This window comes from Macaca mulatta, chromosome 11 (assembly GCF_049350105.2).
Source record: "Macaca mulatta isolate MMU2019108-1 chromosome 11, T2T-MMU8v2.0, whole genome shotgun sequence".
Taxonomy (NCBI): Eukaryota; Metazoa; Chordata; class Mammalia; order Primates; family Cercopithecidae; genus Macaca; species Macaca mulatta.
In genome coordinates, this window is record NC_133416.1 from 54,461,128 (window position 1) to 54,471,269 (window position 10,142).

General features: G+C 41.1%; 1 long non-coding RNA gene across 1 annotated transcript; it reads left to right on the forward strand.

The window, feature by feature from the left end:
• Positions 1-861: 861 nt before the first annotated feature.
• On the forward strand, positions 862-9,258 carry LOC144333235 (uncharacterized). The gene is made up of 3 exons (XR_013401746.1): positions 862-1,028; positions 2,733-2,792; positions 8,817-9,258. It is a non-coding gene; the product is annotated as an uncharacterized LOC144333235 (long non-coding RNA).
• The last annotated feature ends 884 nt before the right edge of the window (positions 9,259-10,142 follow it).

Consider the following 10,142-nt stretch of genomic DNA (forward strand, 5'->3'; position numbering starts at 1 on the left):
ATAACGATGGCAACGATAGACACTGGGGACTATTAGAGTGGGGAGGAAGGGAGAGGGACAAGGGTTGATAAACTATTGCATACTATGCTCAGCACCTGGGTGACAGGATCAATCAAACCCCAAACCTCAGCATCAGTCAATATTTCCAGGTACCAAACCTACACATGTACCCCCTGAATCTAAAATAAAAGTCAAAATTATAAAAATAAAAGAAAAAAAGAAGTATTATCCCCTCCACTTTGGTCCCCAGAACCCTCTGAGAATAAGAAAACTGGCTTCTTTGTGGAGGAATGGCATGGTTCCTCAGTTCCTTCCCATTTTGGTAGTTAATTGTGACTACCCACTACTATAAAGGATTTTGGGAGGCTGCCACCTTATGTAGATGGGGTCTGACTGGCTGGCCCAGGACTCATGTTCACAAGTAGACTGAGCAGCGCTTGTGCTCTGTGATCATTCTGGCCAGCAACCTCCATGGCCCCATGTCTGTGTCACTTGCCCATGGTCCTTCCATCCAAATGGCCAAACCCACCTGATGTTGACATGATATAGAGTTTGCAAAGTATTTCTCATAATATTTTGTTTGCACCCCAACCTTGTAAGGCATTATTAATTATTCCATTTACAGCTGGAAAAAATGAATAATCTTTGAAATCTGACATTGAAGAAACCCTACAAATTAGCCCAACTCAATCCCTTATTTTCTCAGATGATGACATTGAGACCCTGAAAAGTTAAGTGGCTTGTTCAAAATCACAGTGACACTAATGAAAACAAGGGTGTCTTGATCAGATATGGTACTAAGCACTCAGAATACGTCATCTCATTTTGTTCTCACAACAATCTTACAAAGTAGGACATGTTGAAAACAAGATGAGGAAACTGAGAGGGCTGAGTCAAGGCCAGGTTTTCTGATGCAAGTTCAGTGCAGCTTCACTCTTCACAGAAACACCAGGGTGGCCCCTCTCCACTACTGATGTCAGGGCCATCGAAGGGGAGGACATGGCTGTCAGCTGGGAAGAGTGAAATGGGTAAGGACTGTGTCATGGCTGAAAGGGATCGCGGCAAGGGCACAGGCAGCAGGAAAGCTGGTGAGTCACTAGAAAGTTTGGCTAAGGATGAGACTGAGATCAGTATCAACAAAACAGCCAAAACGATCACAGCAGCATCTCTCTCTGACCACCCAGATTACTTTTAGCAGCAGCACAGTATGAGCAAGGCTGAGCTCCAGGGAGAGCCAGGGAACAAGCCAGAAATTTTTATCAGGATTTGTTTTTCACACAAACTTCTCAGACTCTAAATTCAGTCCTGTAAACTGGTGAAGCAAAAGTCCAAGAGAAAATTTGCTGATTATATGAATTTTCACCAGCAGTAAATCAGTGGTTCTCAGCTGAGATAACTGTGCCCCCAGGGGACATTTAACAATGTCTAGAGACAATTTTGGTTGGAGGGTTGGGAGAGTGCTACTGGTAAATAATGGCGAAAGATCACGCTAAATATCCTTCAATGCATGGGACAGCCCCTTTCAACAAAGAACTATCCAACCCAAAAATGTTCATAGTGTCAAGGCGGAGAAACTGGTGTAAATGAAGCTGAGCTGCATATAAATATGACTTTAGTTGCACAACAAACACCCCAGCTTTCAGAGAAATAGTCAACTAGGTCAAAGGGCACTGGAGTGGGGATTACAAGGCCTGATTTCTAGTTCTAACTTGATGACCAATTTGGAACTTTGGGTGTCTTTTTCTTCCTAGAACTAGAGCAGCCATGTGATGGGGCCAGAGCCTTCCTGGGGTTGGCTAGTGGCATATAGGAAATAACAGGGCTACTCTACCCTTGCAAAACATTCTTATGTTATGATTAACCCAAGCATCTCAGTGTTGATGGACCAGCTTTGTTTTAGTAGGGCCTCAGCACTTTTTTCCTCCAATTAAAAAGGTAATCCATATCATTATAAAAACTTAAGAAAATACAGAATAACACAAACAGAAGAAAAAGAGTATCTTATAATACCATCTCTTAGAAAGGAGTTTTATTCTGAGGGTCTCCAGATACTGACCTTCATTTTCACTATTTTGAAGAGGAAGGGAGAAGAGAGAGTCACCATCCTCCTCCTTTTGTTGTTGTTGTTATTGTTTTCGTTTTCACTTCTTTATACTACAAGGGAGCTTTACCAATTAGTTAAAAGTGGAATTCAAAGAGTTTTAACTGTATGTGTTTGCACTAATGTTTTAACTTTTTAAAAAAGTTAAAGTTGTTAATTATGGTAAAATACAAATAACATAAAACTTACCACCTTAACCATTTTTTACTGTACAGTTCAGTAGTCTTGTGAGTCAATCTCCAGAACCTTTTCTTTTTTTTTTTTTTTTTTTTTGAGATGGAGTCTTGCTCTGTTGCCCAGGCTGGAGTGCAGTGGTGCAATCTCAGCTCACTGCAAGCTCTGCCTCCTGGGTTCACACCATTCTCCTGCCTCAGCCTCCCAAGTAGCTGGGACTACAGGCGCCTGCCACCAAGTCTGGCTAATTTTTTGTATTTTTAGTAGAGACTGGGTTTCACCTTGTTAGCCAGGATGGTCTTGATCTCCTGACCTCGTGATCCACCTGCCTCAGCCTCCCAAAGTGCATGGATTACAGGCGTGAGCCACCCCGCCCGGCCGCCAGAACGTTTTCATCTTCCAAAACGAATACTCCAAACTCATTAAACAATAACTCCTCAATTTCCTCATCCTCCAGCCCCTGGCAGCCACCATTCTGCTTCCTGTTTTATGAACTTGACTACTCCAGATTCCTCATGTAAGTGAAATTATACAGCATTTGTCTTTTTGTGACTATTTCCCTTAGCATAATGTCTTCAAGGTTGATCCATGTTGTGGCACATGTCTGAATGTGCTTGCTTTTTAACGCTGAACAGTATTCCATTGTGTATCCCATTTTGTTGATCCATTTATCTGTTGATAGGCATGTGGGTTGCTTCCTCCTTTGGCTGTTAGGAATAATGCTGCTGTAAACATGGGTATACGAATTTCCCTTAGAAACCCTGTGTTGTGTCTTAACTTCTTGAGTCCTCCTTGGTTTTGTTGTAAAAATAGGGAAAAAAGGAACACCTGCCTTGCAACCCCCCAGACAGAGTGCTGGATAAACAGTGAAGAGCCAACGTTTCCACAGGAGTGAGGATTAGATAGGGAGAGCTGGTTCACATTGAAAATGCTGCATGGGACTAATGAGATGTAGGGGGTCAGAGAAGGACTGAGACCTGCAGCTGCTCATTCACCCATCGAGTCCTGTGACCTGACCCTCCCATCATTGTGGCTTTCCTTCTTGTCTGTGGTTTGGTTGTCTGGATTCTCTGTAAAACTCTTCTTCCCTTCCACTGCCTGAAAAATGCCTATCGCATTTCAAGATCCCCTTGAGTGAGTGTCCTGTCTGTAGAGCCCCTATATAAAAACTCAGGCATATTTTGTTTCACACTGTGTGAAGTAAAGCAATTCCTACCTGAGTAATATAAAATCAGATTATCTTGGTGTTTAATAATTCCTCTACTGTAAGTGACGAAGCTTTGGGAAACAATTCTTTCAGAATGATAGAGCTATAAACTTTTCCTTCGGGAGGCAAAGTCCAATCCTGGTGGGCCCAAAGAGACATATCTTCCTTTAAGTCACCCTATATTCTTGCGAAACTCAATTTGCTCTTAGAAAACAAGGGGATGGTCATCTGGAAGACACAAAGGCCACGCCCAGGAGATGCCAACTCAAACAGTTGGAGGGGATTGGAAGGCTCCGTGTTTTCAGTTACTTTCAGTTCTAACTCATGACAAAGCAAAAACACTGAGACTGAAGAGGCCGACAAATCGAGTTCTCAGAAAAACATTCAATAGGGATTATAGAAGTGATGACTTGGGCAGTCATGAAATGGTGGATCCCTGCACCCACCCTCCAGAAAGTATTCTTTACATAGCAAGCTTTTAGGGTACAGCATGTGCTGCTGCTTGTCACGCCTTCAGATTTTCTTGCCAAGACTTGTGACCACTTCTTTGTAAAGGGTAATCTATACTACAGGCATTGTTTAAAGACCTTGCTGCAGAACACCCTGGCCTATGGGGGTCAAACATCAGTTACCATGGTTCTTTTGCTTCAAGACAGCCTCACTCTTGCCATGCAACAGCTGTTTTCCTATATATACAAATGTGTACATGAAGACAGGAGGAAGAAAAGCACTTAAAATATGAGAAAAATAACAACTAAAGTCTGATTGATTATGGGCTAGTACTGCCAGGTAAATCTTGGAGAGAATGGAATTATTAGGTGGATCTATTAAAGGATTTCTTACATATTTATAATTATTTATAATATAGACTTTGTAAACATGCTGAAACTATTAGCAAAAAATAAAGAGTTTCCTGTTGTTTAAAATGATGCATTGACCTATTGGGAAAAATTCATCACCTGAGTGCGGCTTGCAGCATTGCCATTAGGAAGAGTTCATGCTGTGAGAAAAATAAAATTATGGAAGCTCTGAAAATGTGACCTTTTAGAATCCCTCTGGAATTAAAGGATGTGGAAAGGATTTAGCTATATCACTAATATGGCTGTGGTTGTTTGTTTCCACTCACTACAACTACCTATCTGCATGGTAACATAATCAAGTATTTGTGATAGTTTATTAAAATATTGCCTCTCAACTGAATATGTCCTTAGATCCTTCTTCTACAGCTTTTACATGGAAGCAGTGAACTGCTTGTGTTTTCATATAGCACAGAAACATTATTTCCCTTCTGTAATTGCTCCTGTAGAAGGGTAAGACTAGCACTTTTGCAAAAGGGTGACATTTGCAAATTGTTTTTGTCTTCAGAGTAAGCCACTGTTTAGATTTAAGAAAAATAAAGTCCCACTAGGGTATGACTGAGGGATTTCCCATCATAGGAGACGAAAAAATTTTTTGTCTCTAGCCTCTTAATTTCATTGCCTGGGGCCCTGCAAATTAGACTGACAAAAGACAAATTAACAGGAGAAAGGCATATAATCTTTATTTTATGTTAATTATTTTCTTTTTCTTTTTCTTTTTCTTTTTTTTTTTTTTTTTTGAGCTGGAGCCTCACTCTGTCCCCCAGGCTGGAGTGCAGTGGCATGATCTCAGCTCACTGCAAGCTCCGTCTCCCAGGTTCACACCATTCTCCTACCTCAGCCTCCCGAGTAGCTGGGACTATAGGAGCCCCCCACCATGCCTGGCTAATTTTTTTGTATTTTTAGTAGAGACAACTTTTTACTGTCTTAGCCAGGATGGTCTCAATCTCCCGACCACCTGCCTCAGCCTCCCAAAGTGCTGGGATTACAGGCATGAGCCACCACGCCCAGCCTATTTAATGTTAATTTTTATGTGATATCTTCCCAGAAAAGAAGCGAAGACCCAAAGAAGCAGATAGCCTGAAAGCTTATATACCATTTTTAACAAAGAATGATAAATTGTGGCAATGTCACAAGACAAGGAAAAGGGTTTTGGGCTTCCACGGTGGTAAACTGTGGGAAGGTAAATAGATGGGGGACACTAGTGGGAGAAAAAGGCTGTCTTAATAAGTTTGTTTGTGCAGGTTCATCGCAGTGCCAACTTTTTTTCTCCTTCATGGCTATAAAATTTCCCTGGGAAAGGGCATTTATTGCAGCCCTTATTTCTCAGGAGTTTCTGCTTGCAGTTAGATAAGGAAGCTCCAAAAAGCTATCTTTCTACATTTGTTGACTCTCAGATGTCTTCAGCTCAAAATAATTCTTAAGCCAAAGTAGTATATTTTCAGGTGGCATATTATGATCCTCTTCAGTATCTTATGTAGATCTTCAGTTGATTAGAATTTGTTTCCATTATATCCATGATGTGTAGGAGGTCCCTGTTCAGATGGAGTAAAATGTTTCAATTATGTATATTGCTCTGCTTGGGACATCAGGCCCTGGAGAGTGCTGTAAAATTGGCAATGGATCTAATGGCTGAGATTAACAGCTGTGTCCAGGCCAGACAGTCTAGTCTGGTTGCCCCAGAGGGACATTTGCAGATGTGTGGAGATATTTTGAGTTGTCAAAACTGGGCACAGGAGGATGCTGCCACATCTAGTGGGCAGGGGCCAGGGGTATTGCTATCTGACAGTGCACAGGACAGCCTCCACCACCAATAGTTAACCAGACTATAATAGTTTGTTAAGGCTGCCATAACAAAGCACCACAGAATGGGTGGTTTAAGTAACACAAATTTATTGTCTCAGAGTTCTGAAGGCTAGCAGTCCAAAAACAAGATTCCTTCTGCAGGCTCTGTTCTAGGGAAGGCTTTGCTCTAGACCTTTCTTCTTGGCTTGTAGGTGGCTGTTTTCTCGCTGTGTCTCTTCACATCATCTTCCCTCTATGTGTATTTCTCTGTCCAAATTTCCCCTTTTTATGAGGACACCAGTCATATTTGAGTAGAGTCCACCCTGGTGATCTCATTTTAACCCAATTACCTCTATAAAGACCTTATCTCCAAATCAGGTCACATGCTGAGGTTCTGAGATTTAGGACTTCAACTCCTAAATGAATTTTGGAGGAGCACAATTCAAACCATAACACAACCTACAATGTCAATAGTGCTACAGTGGAGATGCTCTGGTTTAAATGGCTGCTTGGCTTCTATGCCTTCTTTCCTTCTTTCTGTCTTTAATTTACTTTACTCTTTGGACAGTATTTGCCTAGAAAAATGATGGGAGCTTTTATTTGTCTTCAGGACTTAATCACTAGGGCTGGCATTTAGGGGTGGATACCTAGAAACATTACAATGATAAGGTAAAAATTTCACTTTCATTCCCCATCCAGCACCAAATAGATCATCCCTTTATTTTCCTGTCCATTTTCCTTTGTTTCTGGTTTCCTATACATGCTCCCCTACTTAGACTGGCTTTGTTTTGAACTCGCTTGTGAAATATTATGCTTATGGGATGTAGCCATCATATCCTATATAAAAAGAATACTGGTAGAGGAAGTCTTTTTTTTTTTTGAGACAGAGTCTTGCTCTGTCGCCCAGGCTGGAGTGTAATGGCACGATCTGGGTGCACTGCGACTTCTGCCTCCGAGATTCAAGCGATTCTTGTGCCTCAGCCTCCGGAGTAGCAGGGATTACAGGTGCACGCCACCGCCCCTGTCTAATTTTTGTATTTTTAGTAGAGATGGGGTTTCGCCATATTGGCCAGGCTGGTCTTGAACTCCCGACCTCAGGTGATCCACCTGCCTAAGCCTCCCAAAGTGCTGGGATTACAGGTGTGAGCCACTGCGCCCGGCCTGAGGAAGTCTTTTTAAACTGTTTTAAGTTATGGTGAACTGAAATGCCTTAACGATGTAGAGTAATGTCAAAATATGGACTCGCATGTTAGTCAGATGTGGGTTCCCATTCCACTCTGTCATGATTGCTTCTAACCTTGGGAAAGCTAACTTACCCCTCTCTAAATCTCCAATCATTTTCTTTTTGGTAAAAGGAAAGATAATAAAGTTATTTGCACTACAGACAGAGATGAAGAGAGGATTATGAAATAGTGCATGTAGTGAGATTAGCTTAATGCCTGGTCCAAAGAACATAGACACTAAACATTAGCTGTTGGTATTATTACTAACAGAGAGATGAAAATGACCCCTTGTAATCATTCCTTGACCTCAGTGACATTGATGTTACATCTACAGTGCACTAAGCACTGAGAATGCAAATGTGGTAAGATCCTTGAAGTCTAGTGAAGAAGGAAAGCAAGGAGAGAGAAACAGCTGTGTGTGAAGTGCTGTAACAGAACTATGCACAATCCTGTACAGGAACAGGAAGGAAGGATTTCTAGAAAAGGCCTTTGGGAAAATGTCCAGGAAATACTTATAGAAACCTGAAGTCATCACACTGATTTACCTAAATGGGACTCAGGTTGTACATCAGCAGCTTTTTCAGATTCTATTATGGCAAAATCATGCACCCTTCATCACTGCAAGAACCAATATAGGGTTTTCAAATATTAAATGAAAAATGCAAAAGGGAAGAGAGAGAACAGAATGTAAAATGTTAATACACAATTTGTTTCTGTGAAAATAGAAATGAGAAAAGAGGTGAAGCAATGATAAATTATGCCTAAATATTCATGGATAAGGTAAACTAACATTTTTAAAAATGTGTTTATTTTGGCAATGAAGGACAGTCAGGAAATCCCATTTATGTTACAAATACAGTAGGAGTGAAAAATATAGGAACAGTTATGGCCAATAATGTTATTTTTAGAAAGAAAATAGAAATGAAAGAAATTGCTGAAATACAATGCCCATGAATAGAGTTTGTCTGCTTTTTTGACAAAGTAGAGTTTGTCCTGTTGCTTAGGACAGTGACACCACGTAGGTTCCAAAGAAGTTGTTGAATACAGTGGCTGCCCATCAGCCAAAAGATAATGAATAATAAGCTAAGATGAATAGAAATAAGTCACCTTTGAAGATCTTTACATAAAAAAGGAGTTTGAAATGTCGCATTAGAAAGACCAGGTATCAGAATTGAGTCTGATCTTCAGGGGCTCATTTGAGATACTAAACAATTAGTTCAACCACCAAGTGTTGAGGCCCGGCTACGGCTGCGGCTGGTCTGGAGCCATAAAGCAGCGCTGCCCTGCTTGAGTGAGGTGGAGGGGAACGAGGAAACAGGTATGATCTTTGTCATTGTGAAAGAAAAATAAAATCTCAGGACCCCAAACTCACTATGCGGAAAGGAAAAGTTAAGCTTGGAAAATGAATCTCACACACACACACACACACACACACACACAGAACAGCCTTTCCTTTTGTTCCTAAACAGGTGTCTCCCAAGGTGGCCCCCAGCACCCTGTGAATGTGTATTAACAGCTTATCTTCTTGGGCGCAGGACAAGAGAAGACTAGAAATCATCCCCCTGCCCACGCCTGGAGGAATGCATGTTTGACTTCTGCCTCTCCTTTACATTTATTTATCTTATGTAAAAGGCAGATGCACTGAGCACCAGATGAATACATTATTGACTGTTCTTCTGCCCTCTTCTTTTCATGTGCAAAAGAATGTATCACTTGTCTCATTTATCTACCTTCCCTTTTTTTCTTTCCTCCCTTCCCTCCTGCTCCTTTAAATATTAAAGCACTCAAAACTCACTTTGGAAAAAGTGGACAGATTTTACTGTGGCTTGTGTCTCTATTTCTTGAGCACGTCCTCATCCTTGGCAAAATAAACCTCTAAATGGATTAAGACCTGTCTCACTCATCATAGAGGGAAGCACAGAGGCACTGGACCCACAAGGAAGGGGTCAGAAAACGACTCCTGGAAAAATAACACAGTTTTTAAGAAGTCCTTCCCACTTTCCTCCATTTATTAAACAGTCACCTTTTACTCACATATAATGTGTCAGGCACCAGGTCTGGAAAGAGAAAGATAAGGCATAGCTGCTGCCCAAGAACCTTAAGGTTTGGTTGACAAACACATAAATCACAAATGCACAGACTGTTAGAGATATGCTAGAAGGATGCCTAGGATGGGAGAGGACCCTGGAGTGAGAAGTTTTATTGTAGGAAAACACCAGATCCCCAGTGAGACAGTCTCCAGGCAACTTGAATTCACCAGCAACAGGGCCCAGGCAGTGCAAAGAGAGAAACAATTGGTTTTGCCTCCTGTTCCAGTGCCACTGGGTAGCCTGGCATCTTCACTATAAACCCCACTCACCAGGAAAAGTAGGGCAGCTTACCCAAGCACAAGCAACTGAAAGACCAGTTTACCAAAAAACAATTTGTCATCAATTCATCAAATTTAACGTGTTATTAAAAAAAAAAATACTTTGCTTATCTTATTTATAAACGTTTAGTGACTTGTCTCCAATGGAACAGTTTTAGTAGTTTTGGAGAATTTCTACGGTTTTCATTGACAAGGTTTTATTTTGTCTTTGTAGCAACATTTAAAGAAGTCTTTAAGTGTTTTCAAAATGTATTCAAAATTAAAAAATCATCCCATTGTTGTAATCAAGCGAGTTACAGAGAAACGCCACACTTCGAGACTAACTCAGGAGTCCTTTATTAGCTGGTGATCGAGAGAATGGCTGGCGCTCAAAATTCTCTCAGCCCCAAGAAGGGGCTAGATTTTCTTTTTTACTTTGGTTTAGAGA